The sequence below is a fragment of the Oryctolagus cuniculus genome, chromosome 6 (genome assembly GCF_964237555.1).
Source record: "Oryctolagus cuniculus chromosome 6, mOryCun1.1, whole genome shotgun sequence".
Taxonomy (NCBI): Eukaryota; Metazoa; Chordata; class Mammalia; order Lagomorpha; family Leporidae; genus Oryctolagus; species Oryctolagus cuniculus.
The window spans coordinates 26954171-26972998 of record NC_091437.1 but is presented as its reverse complement, the minus strand read 5'-3'; the positions used below and the strand labels follow the sequence as shown (position 1 = coordinate 26972998).

Here is an 18828-nt window from a genome sequence, read left to right as displayed (position 1 = left end):
TAGTTAGAGACACAAGCTAGACTCATTCCGGGCCCAGCTACTCTCACAGATCTGGGAGTGAAATGGACGCGTGAGGTCTTCCTCCCCAGGCTGCTACTAGTCAAGGTGAGGTCAGTGGCTGTGAAGTCATTTCCCACTGGTCTGAGGTAGAGGTATGATCAAGAAGGTAAGTGGACTGCTAGAAGCTCCCCTAACTTACCAGAAAGAGAAAGGAATTTCAGATCTCAGCACCAGGTTGATTGCTGTCTTTGGGGGAGGTGTGGGTTTACATTATTCTCCTCACCCCCATTTATGAATGAGCAGGAATCACTGCGTGGGTGTTCTGAGGAGGCAGGCAGCACCCATCTTGTTGGCCTGCTCTAGGCAAGACAAAGGTCCAGCAGGGTGGAACAGTGACAAGAGAACAGGACTTTAGAAGCATCCAAATCTAGCTTGAATTCTGAGCTCTACCACTTGCTGACCATTTGATCTTGTATAATTCCTTTAACTCCTGTGAGCCTCAGGTTCCCCACTTATAAACAGACGATGGGGCTGCGGCTGGGGCTGGGGCTGTGGCGTAGCAGGTGAAGCCACTGCCTGCAGTGCTGGCATCCCATATGGGCGCCGGTTCGAGATCTGGCTGCTCCACTTCTGATCCAGCTCTCTGCTATGGCCTGGGAAAGCAACAGAGGATGGCCCACGTGCGTGGGCCCCTGCACCCACGTGGGAGTCCTGGAAGAAACTCCTGGCTCCTGGCTTTGCATTGGTGCAGCTCTGGCCATTGGGGGCCATCTGGGGGAGTGAGCCAGCGGAAGGAGGACCTCTTTCTCTCCCTCTGACTCTCTGTAACTCTGCCTTTCAAGTGAATAAATCTTTTAAAAAAATGACAGTTCCCATCTTAGAAAATTATGTGAAGTAAATATAATGTATTTACAGCACCTGGCACATATAAATTTATTCAGTTGTAGAGCAGAATTAGAATTGCAGGCGAACTTTCTTATTTTTAAATAATTGGTTGTCAAAACTTACACAATACTCGACTATTTAAAGTGGGTGACACTAGTGGCCTACTTGGCGTCAATTTTCAAAGGACTATTTATTGCTTGAGCCTCAACTTCTGTCTCAAACTGAGTCATAACAGCTTGATTTATTTTTACTCCTACCCCCTCTGGTTTCTTTCTGCGTCTCTTTCCGATAGAAAGAAATTACGCTGTTGAGAAGCCGGGGAAGAAACTTGGAAAACACCCCAGGGCCGTTCGCTCTTTTCGATTTCTCTTACTGCGGCGGAGGGACACACACACACAAAATACCAAGAGGTCGGCGTAGGAAGACGCTAGGGGCGGGGCTAACAGCCGCGAGTGCGCCGAGGGAGCGAAGCGGCCTCCCGCCGACCTGGCCGTCAACAATTGGGCGTGGCTGTAGGCGACGTAATAGCTGCGCGCGCTGCAATTCACGCGGTCGTCGCTGCGTTTGCGCACCGGGAGCTGGTTGCCGCTGCAGCCGCCTGGAATTGTGGGGGTTTTGTCTGCCCCTCGGCTGCCGTGGCGGGAGGCCGCAGGTAGGGGCTGTGAGGGCCACTCGGCCGTGGAACGGGGCGGGGGGCTCAGGGCGCTGCCTGGGCCTCCTCCTGCCAGCGACCTCGGCGCCTTCCCACCGGCGGTCCAGGGTCCCTACACGTTTCCTCTCGTGTCCTAGTCAGCCGGCGCGCTCAGCCCGAGGGCTGCCTTTTCTGACTTGGGCTTCAGCCACCCCTTCCTCGCCAAGTAGATGAGGCAGTGCGAGTGCGAGACTGGCTTTGGGCCTCACGTGTGTTTCCGTTTCCTGCCGTCTCCCCTTCTCCCGGCCTCAGTTTCCGCATCTGTCCTAAGTTACGTGCATCGGTGGATTAGATGGTGCTCTCTGAGACCCCGCCAGTGTTGGCGAGATCTCTTCTGTCCCTTCTCCATCAGGAGTTGTGCCCTGCCTCCTTCAGGTTTCCTCTTGCCCGTTGCGTGTTTGCCTTTGCTCCGGCAGATGGAAGACTTAGGTGTCCTCAGGTCTCAGGGGTTTACGCATCGTCCCTGGGCTGCACCCCTGCGGTTTTGGACTGAACGGCAGTTCCCACGCCAGGTAGTTCCCATTTGGGTGGTCCTGGAACCATTCCTTTGAGAAGCTGTGCTTTAAAAGGCTGGAGGTCAGGACTTACCTAAGAGCACCTGGGATGGGACTCCGTTGGGGAAAGACCAGGAGTCAGGAGATGCCTAACACTTGAGAGACCAGTGGAGGCTTCCTTTACACTATAGGAGGTAGACTGATGCCTTTTGTTTTCACTTTTTAATAAAGATTCATTTGTTTGAGAGGCAGAGTTACAGACTGAGGGCGGAGAGAGACACAGAGAGAGAGAGAGAGGTCTTCCACTCCCAGGTTCACTCTCCAAATAGCTCCATCAGCCGAGCTGGGCAGATCTGAAACCAGGAGCCAGGAGTTTGTTTCAGGCCTCCCACGTGGACGTAGGGGCTCAAGCATTTGGGCCATCTTCACTACTTTCCCAGGCACGTTAGCAGGGAGCTGGATTGGAAGTGGAGCAGCTGGAATATGAACCAGCAGGCATATGGGGTGCTGGCGCCGCAGGCAGAGGCTTAACCTACTACACCATGGTGCTGGCCCCAGTTTAATGCCTTTTGAAATATACATTTACTCAGGCCAGCTCCGTGGCTCACTTGGTTAATTCTCTGCCTGCAGCACAGGCATCCCATATGGGCACCAGGTTCTAGTCCCAGTTGCTCCTCTTCCAGTCCAGCTCTCTGCTGTTGCCCAGGAGGGCAGTGGAGGATGGCTCAAGGGCTTGGGCCCCTGCACCAGCATGGGAGACCAGGAGGAAGCACCTGGCTCCTGGCTTCAGATTGGTGCAGTGTGGTGGCCATTTAGGGGGTGAACTAACTCTGCCTGTCAAATTAAAAAAAAAAAAAAAAAAGAAATATACATTTACTCATGCAAGATCAGTTTTCTAATAATATATATTTTAAAGATTTGTTTATATGAAAGCCAGAATTATGTACAGAGGGGGAGAGAGCAGTTCCATCTGCTAGTTCACTCTTCAAATGACCACAAAGTCCTGGGCTGGGTCAGGCAGAAGCCAGGAATTTGTAGCCTCATCTGGGTCTACCATGGGAGTGGCAGGGACGCATGCACTTGGGCCATTTTCTGCTGCTTTCTCAGGAACATTAGCAGGGTGCTGGAGTGGAAGTGGAGCAACCAGGATTTGAACCTGGACACAAAGTGGTGCTTATATGGGATGCAGGTATGTTAGCAGGGTAACCCACAGTGCTGGCACTTCTAATAAATATTCTTTTGGATTTTTAATTAATTTATTTATTTGAGAGTTAGAGTTACAGACAGTGAGAGGGAGAGAAAGAGAGAGAGGTCTTCCATCCGCTGGTTCACCCCCCCAAATGGCTGCAAGGGCCAGAGCTGAGCTGATCCAAAGCCAAGAGCCAGGAGCTTCTTCTCTGTCTCCCTCATGGATACAGGGGCCCAAGGACCAGGCCACCTTCTGCTTTCCCAGGCCTCAGCAGAGAGCTGGATCAGAAGAGCAGCCGGGACTACAACCAGCACCCAATTGGGATGCTGGTGCCACAGATGGAGGATTAACCTACTGCACCACAGTTCCAGCCCCTATAAATATATATATATACATTTTTTTTTTTTGACAGAGTGGACAGTGAGAGAGAGAGACAGAGAGAAAGGTCTTCCTTTTGCCGTTGGTTCACCCTTCAATGGCCGCCGCGGCCTGCGCACTGCGGCCGGCGCACCATGCTGATCCGAAGGCAGGAGCCAGGAGCCAGGTGCTTCTCCTGGTCTCTCATGGGGTGCAGGGCCCAAGCACTTGGGCCATCCCCCACTGCACTCCCTGGCCACAGCAGAGAGCTGGCCTGGAAGAGGGGCAACCGGGACAGAATCCGGCGCCCCGACCAGGACTAGAACCCGGTGTGCTGGCACCGCAAGGCGGAGGATTAGCCTAATGAGCCATGGCGCCGGCCCCCAATATATTTTTTTAAAGATTTACTTTATTTATTTGAAAGGGCCGGCACCGCGGCTCACCAGGCTAATTCTCCGCCTTGTGGTGCCGGCACACCGGGTTCTAGTCCCAGTCGGGGCACCAGATTCTGTCCCGGTTGCCCCTCTTCCAGGCCAGCTCTCTGCTGTGGCCAGGGAGTGCAGTGAGGATGGCCCAAGTGCTTGGGCCCTGCACCCCATGGGAGACCAGGAGAAGCACCTGGCTCCTGCCAACAGATCAGCGCGGTGCGCCGGCCGCAGCACGCCGGCCGCGGCGGCCATTGATTGGAGGGTGAACCAACGGCAAAAGGAAGACCTTTCTCTCTGTCTCTCTCTCTCACTGTCCACTCTGTGAAAAAAAAAAAAAAAAAAAGAAACAGTGAGAGGTGGAGATAGAGAGGTCTTCCATCTGCTGGTTCACTCCCCAGATGGCTGGAACAGTTGGAGCTGCACTGATCTGAAGCCAGGAGCCAGAAGCTTTCTCCAGGTCTCCCACGTGGTTGCAGGGGCCCAAGGCCTTGAGCCATCTTCTGCTATCCCAGGCCATAGCAGAGAGCTGGATTAGAAGAGGAGCAGCTGGGACTGGAACCGGCGCCCATTTGGGATGCTGGTGCTTCAGGCTAGGGCCTTAACCTGCTACGCCACAGCGTCAGCACCCCTCCCCAATTTTTTTTTAAGAGTTATTTATTTATTTGAAAGAGTTACAGGGAGGGAGAGAGAGAAAGGGGAAGGGGAGAGGGAAGGAGGGAAGGAAGGAGATCTTCCAGTGGGTCACTCAAATGGCTGTAACGGCTGGAGCTAGGCCAGTCAGAAGCCAGGAACTTCTGGGTCTCCCACGTGGGTGCAGTGGCCCAAACATGTGGGCCATCTTCTACTGCTTTTCTAGGCCATAGCAGAGAGATTGGAAGTGGAGTAGCTGGGATTTGAACCAGTACCCATGTGGGATGCTGGCACTGCAAATGGCTTTACCTGCTATGCTGCAGTGCCAACCCTTCTAATAAATATTTCTAAATGCCTGATTTTGATCCATGCCCAGCTGGCTTTCTCATGTTAATAAACAAAACCATAAACTGCTTTGAGGGATGGAGAGGGTTATGTTAACCATAGCTAGACAGCAGAATGAATTTTCCGTATTTGCTTGGATAAACTGATAACGTTTATAAATACTGTGTGAAATATCCTCACCTGTCTCGTCAAGAGATGGAAGTGCAGTGAAAGTGAGACTTTATTTTCATTGATATTACAAGATCAAATGTTGGATGATCAGGCACACTGGGAGCAGTTACAGTAAGCAATTCATAACCTAGCCCATAGATCCCTCCCCCAGTTCCTTGTTGGCTAAATGCTATGTGGTGTACAAGCTTACTGGACCTAACATAAGTTGCCTGAGTTACAGAGTCACTTCCTTCTCTCTAATTTCTTCTTGGGAGTTGGCTATTCCATAATATCCTGCTTGCCTAGTGACTTTTGCTACTTTGTGAGTCAGCTAACAATTTTCAATTCTGTGTTGAAAATGCACAGCCAGACATTTTTCACAATACTAAAATTATTTGTTTTGACAGTGAAAATGTGTGTGTGTGCATACACTTTTTTTGTTTTCTGATAATAGTATAGCCAGATTCTGAAATAAGATTTTCCTGGGAGCCAGGGTATAACCATATTAAGATTGATATTTTTTTAAATAAAGATTTACTTGTTTTATTTGAAAGAGTTAAAATTAGAGAGGGAGAGAGAGAGGAGAGAGATCTTCCATCTGCTGGTTCACTCCATGTATGGGCACAACAATCAGGACTAGGCCAGGCTGGAGCCAGGAGCGAGGAGCTGTGGGTTTGGGGTCTGAGCACTTGGACCATCCTCCACTGCTTTTCCAGGTGCATTAACAGGGAGCTGGATCAGAAGTGAAGTAGCCAGTATTTGAAGCAGTGCCCATATAAATACTGACACTGCAGATGGCAGGCTAACCTGTTGTGCCACAGCACTGGACCCTGGTATTGATGTTTGTGTAACCTGGGTCAGAAGTTGGTTTGTGGTTTCAGTTGAGAACATGGCCACACCAGATTTATTCTAACCTTTCTTTCAGATGCTTAGTGAATTTAATCTTCTAATTAGTACAAGTGCTGTTCTGATGAAGTTGGCAAGAAATAAAGACTTGGTACCCTCATTTTATGGATGATTGGAACAGAATATGTGAAGAGGCATGTGGCAGCCCAAGAAAGAAAACTTGCCTGCTACTTTGATACCTTTTTTCCTCCTCTTCCCTGCTGTTGGTTGAAGGCCAACTATTTGCAGAGGCCAACTTTGAGCCTTGATATGTTTCATTGGCAGGAAAAAGACTAATTAAGTAAAAATAAAAACTACCAAAATGGTTTTTAAAACAACAAACATTCCATACTTGATCGTCCAATGATAGTTGTCCTTTTAGAGTGATGTGTGTAGGAGTGGGCCGTGGGGGTTGAGGGTGGCATCACGGAGGTGATACGGCCATTGGCCAAGACAGTTTTGAAAATCTACCTCGGGATTATTTGCAGAGACATTTTTGAGCTATTGGAGAGATTGGTCTCATTAATATGTGGAATCGTACTATTATTTTTACAAACCACAAATGACATAGTTTGGCAACTTTGTCCTCTGACTGGTTTTCAGGTGAGTCAGTAGTTCTTTTGAGGTGGACATCATGCATTTTCAAGTGTGGAGAATGTGTTTTGCCTGCGAGTCTACCACTTATTAGCTGTATGACTTTGGATAAGATACTCACCTCTTAGATTCCCCTGCATAAAAGTAGGAGTAATACTTTACTTGCAAGGGTTGTTAAAGGAGAGAATACACACGAAAGATCTTGGGATGCAGGAAATCAATACATGTTTTCACTCTCAAAGAATGAAGAATTTTCTGTTAGAATATTCAGAAGAACAGGGCAGTATCTAATGGGAAGTGTACTATTTCCCAAATATGTTGATACCTTCCAGTTGTCTTTTTCATGTTTGTGGATTTGTACTCTCACCTTGCCTTTTTCTTCATTTGTTTTCTATCCTTCCTGGGTGAAGCTGTGTTGCAGAGGCTGTCTGCCAGTCTCTTGGAATAAGCCTCTTTGCAGGAGAGCTAATCTGAACATTCTTAAAATGCTAGCTGCTTGGTTGTGTATTCCTGGGGATTTTTCTCTGGGGTTTCAGCTAGTGCTTAGATCACGCTCTACAGCGCAGGCATCTCTAACTCCTGGATTTGGTGTCAATTTGAATACCTGTCCTTGTGGAGCTAATCTTTTTCTCTTTCTGAGTGAGGATGAATACTTCATCCTTCTCTGACTCAGCCTTAAGCTGCAAGCCTTAGTCTTTCACAGCAGAGAGCTTTGTGTTTTAATTATATGTGGTCTGAAGAGGGACTATCCTCCCCTTTTCTTTTCTGCATTTACTTTCACCAAGGATTTCACTTCTGAGTGGGGAAGCAGGAGGATAGCCTGTTGCTGCTGTTTAGGTGAGGCTGTGGGTAACCCGGAGTCCTAGCATCAACACTGAGTTTGTCTTTGGGACAAAAAATTAATACAATTATAAAAAATTTATTTAAAAAATTCACACTGCCCAGACACTTGTAGAGGACTGTGGAATTTTCCTGACTTTTGAGGAGTTTACACTTGGCATTCTCACTCATTCAGTTTTCTATCCTGGAGACAGAATCCAGTGGCAACAGAGCTATGGTCAGTGCAGACTTGTAGTTCCTTCAGGTTCCAGCTCATAGACAAGGGTGTGGTTTTACTAGCTGGCCATGTCTGCTTTCATCTTCCTAATACTGCCTTTCACTTTGGGGTTGAGAAGGAAGAGGTGTAATCCATGCACAAGTAACATTCTGTGTCAAGGCCTTTGTGGAGGTCAGGGGCTGAGAGTGCTGAGCATAGTGCTGGGCAAATGGAAAATGCCAGTCATCTCAATAATGTTACAGATGTGTGGTAAATTCTTCATGACAGCTGCCATGTTTCTCGGTGTCACCTCATTTGTGAAATGGGAATGCCTTCATTAATCTCTCCTGTAGAAAGGATGAACAATCATTCCAGTTTGACCAGGGTAGAAGGATTTTCCAGGAGTAAGACTTTTGGTAACAAAACCAGTAAAGTCCAGGCAACCCAGGACGAGTTGGTCACTTTACCCATAGCTTATGCAAATCAATGTATATGCTGTTTTTTGGGAACTGTTTTCAGCCATTTGGATTCATCTAATCAGTGTTTCTCAGCCTTTTGTTCATTATCACATTTTGAGGCTCTTTTCCTAATTGTCCACTTCCCCATGGAATTTTAATGCCACAGATATACTCTGTACTGTGTACCAGGGCAGTTTTCATCCCCTCAGGTGATACTGTACCCTTTGAGAATGCATAATCTTTTGTTTAGAGATTTATTTTTTTCTCAGAAACTTTTTATTTAAGGTATACAAACTTCATATATTTCATAAATACAACTTTAGGAAAACAGTGATTCTTCCCACCATACCCCCCCTCCCTTCCTCCTCCCTCTCCTTTTCCCATCCTTATTTTTTTTCTATGATCTATTTGCAGTTAACTTTATATACATATGATTGTCTATATTTAATAAAGATTTCAACAAACAGTATGAAGAAAACAAAAACCAAACCTGTTCCTCAACAGTTAAGGCTGTTCAAAGTCATTGCTTCTCATTGTGTCAGTTTCACTATGATAGAGTACTTTTTAGGTGCTCCATTAATTACCACAGATCAAAGAGAACATATGGTATTTGTCCTTTTGGGACTGGTGTGATGTTTTCCAGCTTCATACATTTTTTTGCAAATGACAGGATTTCATTTTTTAATTTACTGCTGTGTAGTATTCCATGGTGTACATATCCCATAATTTCTTTATCCAGTCTTCATTTGGCAGACTTTTGGATTGATTCCATATTTTAGCTATTATGAATTGAGCTGCAATAAACATGGGGGTACAGTTAACTCTTTTGTATGCTGATTTCATTTACCTTGGGTAAATTCCCAGGGATGGGCTGGCTGGGTCATATGGTAGGTCTGTATTCAGATTTCTGAGATATCTCCATCTTGTCTTCCACAGTGGCTGTACCAGTTTATATTCCCACCAACGGTGGATTAGGGTACCTTTTACATCACATCCTTGCCTGCATTCGTTTGTTGATTTCTGTATGAAAGCCATTCTAAGGGGGATGAGGTAAAAACCTCACTGTAGTTTGGATTTGCATCTCCCTGATGGCTAGCGATCCTGAGCATTTTTTCACGTGTCTGTTGGCCATTTGGATTTCCTCTTTTGAAAAATGCCTGTTTAAGTCCTTTGTCCATTTCTTAACTGGGTTGTTTGTTTTGTTGTTGTTGAGTTTCTTGAGCTTTTATATATTCTGATTATGAATCCTTTATCATTCATATAGTTTGCAAATAATTTCTCCCACCCTGTTGGTTGCCTCTTCACTTTGCTGAGTGTTTCTTTTGCAGTGCAGAAACTTCTCAGTTTGATATAATCCCGTTTGTCAATTTTGGCTTTGATTGCTTGTGCCTCTGGGGTATTTCCCAAGAACTCTGCCTATGCCAATATCTTGCAGGGTTTCCCCAGTGTTCTCTATTAATTTGATGGTATTGGGTCATAGATTTAGATCTTTGATCCATTTTGTATAAGGTGTTACGTAGGCATCTTGCTTCATACTTCTGCATGTGGCAATCCAGTTTTCTCAGCACCATTTGTTGTAGAGACTATCCTTGCTCCAGGGATTGATTTTAGCTCCTTTGTCAAAGAAGTTGGTTGTAAATGCGTGGGTTGATTTATGGCATTTCTACCCATCTGTTTTTGTGCCAGTTCCAGGCTATTTTGATTATAACTGCCCTGTAGTATGTCTTGAAATCTGGTATTGTGATGCCTCCAGCTTTGTTTTTGTTGTCTAAGATTGCTTTAGCTATTTGGAATCTCCTGTGTTTCTGTATGAATTTCAGCATTGTTTTTTCTATATCTGAGAAGAATGTCCTTGGTGTTTTGATGGTTTCACATTGAATCTGTAGACTGCTTTTGGTAGGATGGACATTTTGATGGTATTGATTCTTCTAATCTATGAACATGAAAGATTTTTCTATATTTTGGTGTCTTCTTTGGTTTCTTCCTTTAATGTTTTACTATTCTAATCGTAGAGATCGTTAATGTCTGTGGTTAAATTTATTCCAAGGTATTTTATTTTTTTGGTAGCTATTGTGAATGGGATTGATCTTAGAAGCTCTTTCTCAGCCATGGTATTGTCTGTGTATAGAAAGGCTATTGATTTTTGTGTGTTGATTTTATATTATACTATTTTACCAAACTCTTCTATGAGTTCCAATAGTCTCTTAGTGGAGTCTTTTGGATCCCCTATATGTAGAATCATGTCAGCAGCAAATAAGGATAGTTTGACTTCCTCCTTCCCTATTTGTGTCCCTTTGATTTTTTTTTTTCCCTAATGGCTCTGGCCAAAACTTCCAGTACTGTATTTACTAGCAGTGGTGAGAGTGGGCATCCTTGTCTGGTTCTGGATGTTAGTGGGAATGCTTCCAAATTTTCCCCATTCATTAGGATGCTGGCCATCATAAATTGCCTTGATTGTGTTGAGGAATGTTCCTTCTATATCCAATTTACTTAAGGTTTTAATCATGAAAGGATGTTGTATTTTATCAAATGCTTTCTCTGCATCTATTGAGATAATAATCTGGATTTTGTTCTTCAATTGGTTAATGTGCTTGGTCCAGGTGAATGATCTTTCTGATGTGTTGTTTGATTCAATTGGCTAGTATTTTGTTCAGGATTTTTGTGTCTGTGTTCATCAGGGAAATTGGTCTGTAGTTTTCTTTTGTATCTTTTTCAGGTTTAGGAATTAAAGTGATAGTGGCTTCATAGAAGGAGTTTGGGAGGATTCTTACCTTTTAATTGTTTTGAGTATCTTGAGAAGGATTGGAATTAGTACTTCTTTAAATGTCTGGTAAAATTCAGCAGTGAAACCATTCAGTCCTGAGTTTTTCTTTGTTGGGAGGTCTTTATTACTGATTGAATTTCTGTTTAGGTTTTCTATGTCTTTATGGCTCATTTTAATTAGGTATGTGTCCAGGAATCTGTCCATTTCCTCTTGTTGGCATACAACTCTTTGTGGTTGTTTCTGATGATTGTTTTTATTTTTATGGTATCTGTTGTTATATTTCCTTTTTCTTCTCTCATTTTGTTGATTTTGATCTTCTGCTTCTTTTTCTTGATTAGTTGGGGCAATGATGTGTCAGTTTTGTTTATTTTTTCAAAAAAACTGGTTCTTAATTTTGCTAGTCTTTTGTATTCTTTGTTTCAATTTTGTTTATTTTCTAATTTTAATTGTTTCTTTACTCCTAATTTTTGGTTTGGTTTAATGTTTTTCTAGGTCCTTGGGATGCATCGATGGGCCATTTATTTGGTGCCTTTCCAATTTCCTTTTTTTTTAAAGGATTTTTAAAATTAATTAATTAATTAATTTGACAGAGTTACAGACAGTGAGAGGGAGAGACAGAGAGAAAGGTATTCGATCTGCTGGTTCTCTCCCCAGATGGCCACATTGGCCAGAGCTGGGCTGACCCAAAGCCAGGAGCCTCTTCTGGATCTCCCACACAGGTGCAGGTGCCCAAGCACTTGGGCAATCCTATACAGCTTTCCCAAGCCATAGCAGAGAGCTAGATAGGAAGAGCAGCAGCTGGTACTAGAACTGACACCCATATGGGAAGCTGGCATTGCAGGCAGAGGATTAACCTACTGTGCCACAGCGCCATCCTCCGATTTTTCATGTAGGCACCAGTTGCTATAAATTTTGTTCTTAGCATTGCTTTTGCTATATCCCATAAGTTTTGATATGTTGTATTGTCATCTTCATTTGTTTCCAGAAATGTTTTTATTTTTCTTTTGATTTCTTCTGTGACCTACTGTTCATTCAGGAGCATGTTTTTCATTCTTCATGTGTTTGCATATGTTCTGGAGATTCTTGAATTGTTGATTTACAGCTTCATTTCATTGTGGTCAGAAAAGATGAGTGGTATTATTTCGATTTTTTTTTTTGAATTTGCTGAGACTTGTTATGCCCTAGCATGTGGTCTGTCCTAGAGAAAGAGCCATACACTGGTGAGAAGAGTGTGTATTTTGCAACTGTAGGATGACAAGTTCTGGCCGGCACCGCGGCTCACTAGGCTAATCCTCCGCCTGTGGCGCTGGCACACCGGGTTCTAGTCCAGGTCAGGGCGCTGGATTCTGTCCCGGTTGCCCCTCTTCCAGGCCAGCTCTCTGCTATGGCCCAGGAGTGCAGTGGAGGATGGCCCAAGTGCTTGGGCCCTGCACCCACATGGGGGAACAGGAGAAGCGCCTGGCTCCTGGCTTTGGATCAGCGTGGTGCACTGGTTGCAGCGCGCCAGCCGCGGCGGCCATTGGAGGGTGAACCAATGGCAAAGGCAAAGGAAGACCTTTCTCTTTGTCTCTCTCTCTCACTGTCCACTCTGCCTGTCAAAAAAAAAAAAAAAAAAAAAAAGACAAGTTCCATAGGTATCTGTTAGGTCCATTTGGTCAATAGTGTCTGTGTTTTTTTTTTTTTTTAATATTTAGTTATTTATTTGAAAGTCAGAGTTATACAAAGAAAGGAGAGGCAGAGAAAGAAAAGTCTTGCATCCACTGGTTCATTCCTTAGTTGGCTGCAACAACTGGAGCTGTGCTAATCTGAAGCCAGGAACCAGGAGCTTCCTCTGGGTCTCCCATGCGGGTGCAGGGGTCCTTGGGCCAACTTCTACTGCTTTCCCAGGGCATAGCAGAGAGCTGGATCAGAAGTGGAGCAGCCGGGACTTGAATCGGTGTCCATATAGGATGCTGGCACTGCAGGCGGTGGCTTTACCTGCTACACCACAGCACCAGCCCCTATTAACTCTGTTGTTTCCTTGCTTATTTTAAATCTGGTTGATCTGTCCATTGCTGAAAGTGGGGTGTTGAAGTCCCTCATTACTATTTTTTAATACTTATTTATTTGAAAGAGTTACACGGAAGGGGGTGGTGTCTTCCATCCGATGGTTCACTCTCCAATTGGCCGCAACATTTGGAGCTGTGCCGAACTGGAGCCAGGAGCCAGGAGCTTTTCTGGGTCTCCCCATGTGGGTGCAGGGGCTCAAGGACTTGAGCCATGTTCTTCTTCCTCTTCTTCTTCTTCTTCTTTTTTTTTTTTTTAATTTTATTTATTTGAAAGACAGAGTTATAGAGAGAGGTAGAGACAAAGAGGTCTTTGATCTGCTGGTTCACTCCCCAGATGGCCACAAAGGCCGGAGCTGTGCTGATCCAAAGCCAGGAACCAGGATCTTCTTCTGGGTCTCCCACGTGTGTGCAGGGGCCCGAGGACTTGGGCCATCTTCTACTGCTTTCCCAGGCTATAGCAGAGAGCTGAATTGCAAGAGGAATAGCTGGGACTAGAACCAGTGCCCATATGGGATGCCAGTGCTTCAGGCCAGGACTTTAACCCACTGTGCCACAGTGCTGGTCCACCTCATTACTATTATATTGGAATGTATGTCTCCTTTTAGATCCCTTAACATTTCTTTTAAATAGCCAGGTGCCCTGTAGTTAGGTGCATATCCATTTATTATATTCACATTTTCCTGTTGAATTGATCCCTTAGTCATTGCATAGTGCCCTTCTTTGTCTCTTTTAGCAGTTTTTGTGTTACAGTCTGTTTTGTCTGATACTTAGATAGCTACACCAGCTCTTTTTTGTTTCTGTCAGCATGGGATATCTTTTTACATCCTTTCACTTTCAGTCTGCATCTTTATTTGTTGCTGAGATATGTTTCTGGTAGGCAGCAAATAGGTAGGTTTTGTTTTTTAATTAATTCTGCCAATTTGTACCTTTCAACTGGAGAGTTGAGGCTATTTACATTCAAGTTGACTATTGGTAAGTAACAACTTGGCCCTGCCATTTTCCCATAAATATTCCTATTGTTTCCTTTGTACTTTTTTTTTTGGGGGGGGGGACAGGCAGAGTGGACAGTGATAGAGAGAGACAGAGAGAAAGGTCTTCCTTTGCCGTTGGTTCACCCTCCAATGGCCGCCATGGCTGGTGCGTTGCGGCCGGCCGGCGTACTGCACTGATCCGAAGCCAGGAGCCAGGTGCTTCTCCTGGTCTCCCATGGGGTGCAGGGCCCAAGGACTTGGGCCATCCTCCACTGCACTCCCTGGCCACAGTAGAGAGCTGGCCTGGAAGAGGGGCAACTGGGACAGAATCTGGTGCCCCGACTGGGACTAGAACCTGATGTGCCGGTGCCGCAGGCGGAAGATTAGCCTAGTGAGCCGCGGCGCCAGCCTCCTTTGTACTTTTAGTGGGAAATTTTCTGCCTTCACCTTCTTTCATAGTGATGAGCATATTTCTGTGTTTATGTGTGTAGCACATCCTTAAGCATCTTTTATAAGGCTGGACAAGTGGTGACAAATTGTTTTAATTTCTATTTGTTATGGAAGATCTTTATTTCGCCTTTATTCATAAATGAGAGCTTTGCAGGGTACAGTATTCTGAGTTGACTTTCTCTCTCTCTCTCTCTTTTTTAAAGATTTATTTTATTTGAAAGGCAGAGTTACAAAGAGGCAGAGGCAGAGAGAGAGAGAGAGAGAGGTCTTCCATCCACTGGTTCACTCTCAGATGGCTGCAATGGTCGGAGCTATGTCGATCTGAAGCTAGGAACCAGGAGCTTCTTCTAGTTCTCCCACATGGGTGCAGGGGCCCAAGGAGTTGGGCCTTCTTCTACTGCTTTTCCAGGCCATAGCAGAGAGCTGGATCAGAATTGGAGCAGCCGGGACTCAAACGGGCACCCATATGGGATGTGTGTACTGCAGGCAGCAGCTTTACCCACTATGCTACAGTGCCAGCTCGGACTTTTTTTCTCTTAAGACTTGAAATTTATCTTGCCATTTTCTCCTAGCCTGTACGGTTTTTGATGAGAAGTCAGCTTTGAGTCTAATTAGTGATTCTCTGAAAAGTAATCTGGCATTTCTCTTGTGTACATTTTAGAATCTTTTCTGTGGAGAGTTTGACTACAATGTGTCGTGGTGAAGATCTTTTCTGTTCATGTCCATTTGAAATTCTGTGTGCTTCCAGTACTTGGATTTCTCTTTCTTTCTCCAAATTAGGGAAGTTTTCTGTAATTATTTCACTAAAAAGGCTTTCTAATCCATTCTCTTTTTGCATACCTTCAGGAATTCTTAAGATCCTTATGCTGGGTCATTTGATACCAACCCATAGATCTCTTCTATTATTTTTTGTGTTTTTTAAATATGAATTTATTTATTTGAAAGTCAGAGTTACACACAGAGAGAAGGAGAGGCAGAGAGAGAGAGAGAGAGAGAGAGAGGGAGGGAGGTCAGGAGGGAGGGAGGTCGGTCTTGCATCTGCTGGAGCTGTGTTGATCTGAAGCCAGGAGCCAGGAGCTTCCTTTGGGTCTCCCACTTGGGTACAGGGACCCAAGGACTTGGGCCATCTTCTACTGCCTTCCCAGGCCACAGCAGAAAGCTGAATAGGAAGTGGAGCAGATGAGACTCGACCCAGCATCCATATGGGATGCTGGCACTGCAGGCAGCAGCTTTACCTGCTACGCCACAGTGCCGGCCTTTGTTACTAGTTTTACAGTTTTCTAATTTCTTCTTTTTTTTGGTCTGACTGTAAAATTTCTAATGATTTGTCTTCCAACTCAGATAATCTTTTTTCTGCCTTACCAAGTCTGTTGTTAAGGTTTTCCACCACATTTTTTATTCATTCTATTGAATTCTTCATTTCTAATATATTGTTTTGATTTCTCTTTGAAATCTCAATTTCATGGGAAAAATTTTTGTTCATATCATGTATGGATTTCTTTAATTTGTAGATTTGTTTCTGATTACTTTTAAGTAATCTTATAATCTTTTTTTTTGAATTCTGTTTCTGGCATGTTTTCAATTTCTTCATCTTCACATTCTAATACTGAAGTGTTGTATTCCTTTGGAGGAATCATGTTGTCTTCCTTATTCTTGTTTCATGAATTGCCACTTTTATTATTAGGTATTTGTGGAGATACTTGTTGACTGTTGACCCCCCCCCCCCCATGGCTTTTGTCTTTGAACCACACCTTTGTGGCTTAGTGGAGTGTCTGCTCTTTCAGTGAATACCCAGAGGTATGTGATGGGTGTGGCCAGGGAGTTCTGTTTAGTGCTCCAGGGTGAGGGCATGTCCAAGGTAATACCCAAGTTTGGCAAGGTAAATCTCTCTCCCTCTCTCTCTCTTAAAGATTTATTTATTTACTTGGAAGAGTTACACAGAGAGGAGAGGCAGAGAGAGACAGAGAGGTCTTTTTTTTTTTTTTTATCTTTTGACAGAGTGGACAGTAAGAGAGAGAGAGAGAGAGAGAGAGAGAGAAAGGTCTTCCTTTTGCCGTTGGTTCACCCTCCAATGGCTGCCAGGGCCGGCGCGCTGCCGCCGGTGCACCGTGCTGATCCGATGGCAGGAGCCAGGTACTTATCCTGGTCTCCCATAGGGTGCAGGGCCCAAGGACTTGGGCCATCCTCCACTGCACTCCCTGGCCACAGCAGAGAGCTGGCCTGGAAGAGGGGCAACCAGGACAGAATCCGGTGCCCCGACTGGGACTAGAACCCGATGTGCTGGCGCCGCAAGGCGGAGGATTAGCCTACTGAGCCGCAGCGCCGGCCGAGAGAGGTCTTCTATATCTGCTGGTTCACTTCCCAGTCGGCCACAATGGCCGGAGCTGTGCAGATCCAAAGCCAGGAGCCAGGAGCTTCTTCCAGGTCTCCCATGTGTGTGCAGGGGCCCAAGGACTTGGACCATCTTCTACTGCTTTCCCAGACCATAGCATTGAGCTGGATCAGAAGTGGAGCAGCTGGGACTTTAATCGGTACCCTTATGGGATGCTGGCACTGCAAGCGGTGGCTTTACCTGCTACACCACCGTGCTGGCCCCTCTCACTCTCTTTTTATCAGAAGGTATGTTTGATCTGCTTTGTTGGTATAATCTTACAATCACCTCCTTTACTCCAAGGAGACCAATACCTGGGTGCTAGCCCATGTGGGTACAGTATTCATCTGCACTGCCAGAAGAATTACACAAAGGATTCATGCAATTCTCTGTGTGAGCATAGATCCCACAGCAATGACCCTCACCAGGGTATCAGGGAGCCCCGAGTGTGTGGAGCCAGCCACATCCTGCACCCTCCCACACAGCCACAGTGTTTTCACAGTCCCAGCACACGAGGCTCCCACAGTCAGGTCTACTTGCTGGCTGTTAGGTGACTAAGAAAGTTCTTGATTGTTCTTTTGAATCAGCACTTATTAGCACAGGCAGAGGAACATCACAGCAGTCAGTGAACCCCTTCTCTGTCTCCAGATAGTTTGCCTTCTTTGTCTTGTGATGGGGGAAAGATTCTAGAAACTGGAAGAAGAATCTGAGATGCATCTGAAAGGTCTGGTGAGGAAGACCGATGCCAGTGGACTTCACTTCATCACTGGCCTTCATCTCTTGCTTAAATGCTTCTAATTTCAGTGAGGTCCCCAAGGAGAAAATAACTATCTGGGCCGGCACCGCGGCTCACTAGGCTAATCCTCCGCCTTGCGGCGCCGGCACACCGGGTTCTAGTCCCCGTTGGGGCGCCGGATTCTGTCTCGGTTGCCCCTCTTCCAGGCCAGCTCTCTGCTGTGGCCAGGGAGTGCAGTGGAGGATGGCCCAAGTCCTTGGGCCCTGCACCCCATGGGAGACCAGGATAAGTACCTGGCTCCTGCCATCGGATCAGTGTGGTGCGCCGGCTGCAGCGGCCATTGGAGGGTGAACCAATGGCAAAAGGAAGACCTTTCTCTCTCTCTCTCTCACTGTCTACCCTGCCTGTAAAAAAAAAAAAAAAAAAAAAAAGCTATCTGACCCTACTCTAGAAAACTAGCAGGCTTCATTCCAGCAGAAGTAACGTAAAGTAATATAATCAATATGGACTACATTGATTGGTCATGCTTTGAGTCCAGTGGGTAGTAGATATTGGAAGCTTAAGGGGCCAACTCCTAAGCAAGGTATTTAAAGTTGGTTTTGATTCCCTTACTCCCCAATCTCCTCATGAGGAGTTGGCTTTCCATCCTTGGACCCAGCTGCTGAAGTCTAAGTTGGAATATTGGGCTGCAAGTGATTATCCTAGAGGTCTTTATTTCCTTGCAAACATCAAAGCTGTGTTTGGGTCAGCTCTGAGGAATGGCTCTTTGTTGGTACCTCCTTGGCTAAGTTGAAGAGTATTGAGATACCCTTTTAGTTCTATCTCTGCCCAAGGCCTCAGTTTTACATTGGATGTGTCCCAGCTTTTTTTTTTTTTTTTTTTTTTTTTTGATTTATGCATTTACTTGAAAGAGTTACACAGAGAGAGGAGAGGCAGAGAGAGAGAGGGAGGGAGGGAGTGAGGGAGGGAGGTCGGTCAGTCGGTCAGTCGGTCAGTCGGTCAGTCAGTCGGTTGGTCTTCCATTTGCTGGTTCACTCCCTAGTTGGTTGCAACAGCCAGAGCTGTGCCAATCCGAAGCCAGGAGCCAGGAGCTTCTTCCAGGTCTCCTACATGGGTGCAGGGACCCAAGGACTTGGGCCATTTTCTACTGCTTTCCCAGACCTTAGCAGAGAGATGGATCGAAAGTGGAGTAGCCGGGACTAGAGCCGGCGACCATATGGGATGCTGGCACTGCAGGTGGCGGCTTTACCTGCTTTGCCACAGCGCTGGCCCCTGTGTTCCAGCTTTATTCTCAACCCCAGAATTGAAGTGGGCCACATAATTTTTTTAGGGCCATCCATATGTTA

At 45.7% G+C, this 18828-nt stretch overlaps 1 protein-coding gene across 3 annotated transcripts in view; it reads left to right on the top strand.

Annotated features, from left to right (window-relative positions):
- Positions 1 to 1311: 1311 nt before the first annotated feature.
- Positions 1312 to 18828, top strand: part of SIL1 (SIL1 nucleotide exchange factor) — a 276780-nt gene continuing 259263 nt past the window's right edge. For 2 of the 3 annotated variants that reach the window (XM_008255099.4, XM_008255096.4), the window contains exon 1: positions 1312 to 1537. The gene's annotated coding sequence lies outside the window, so the exon portion shown is untranslated. The remainder of the gene's footprint in view (positions 1538 to 18828) is intronic. The other variant, XM_017341087.3, reaches the window with a different exon arrangement.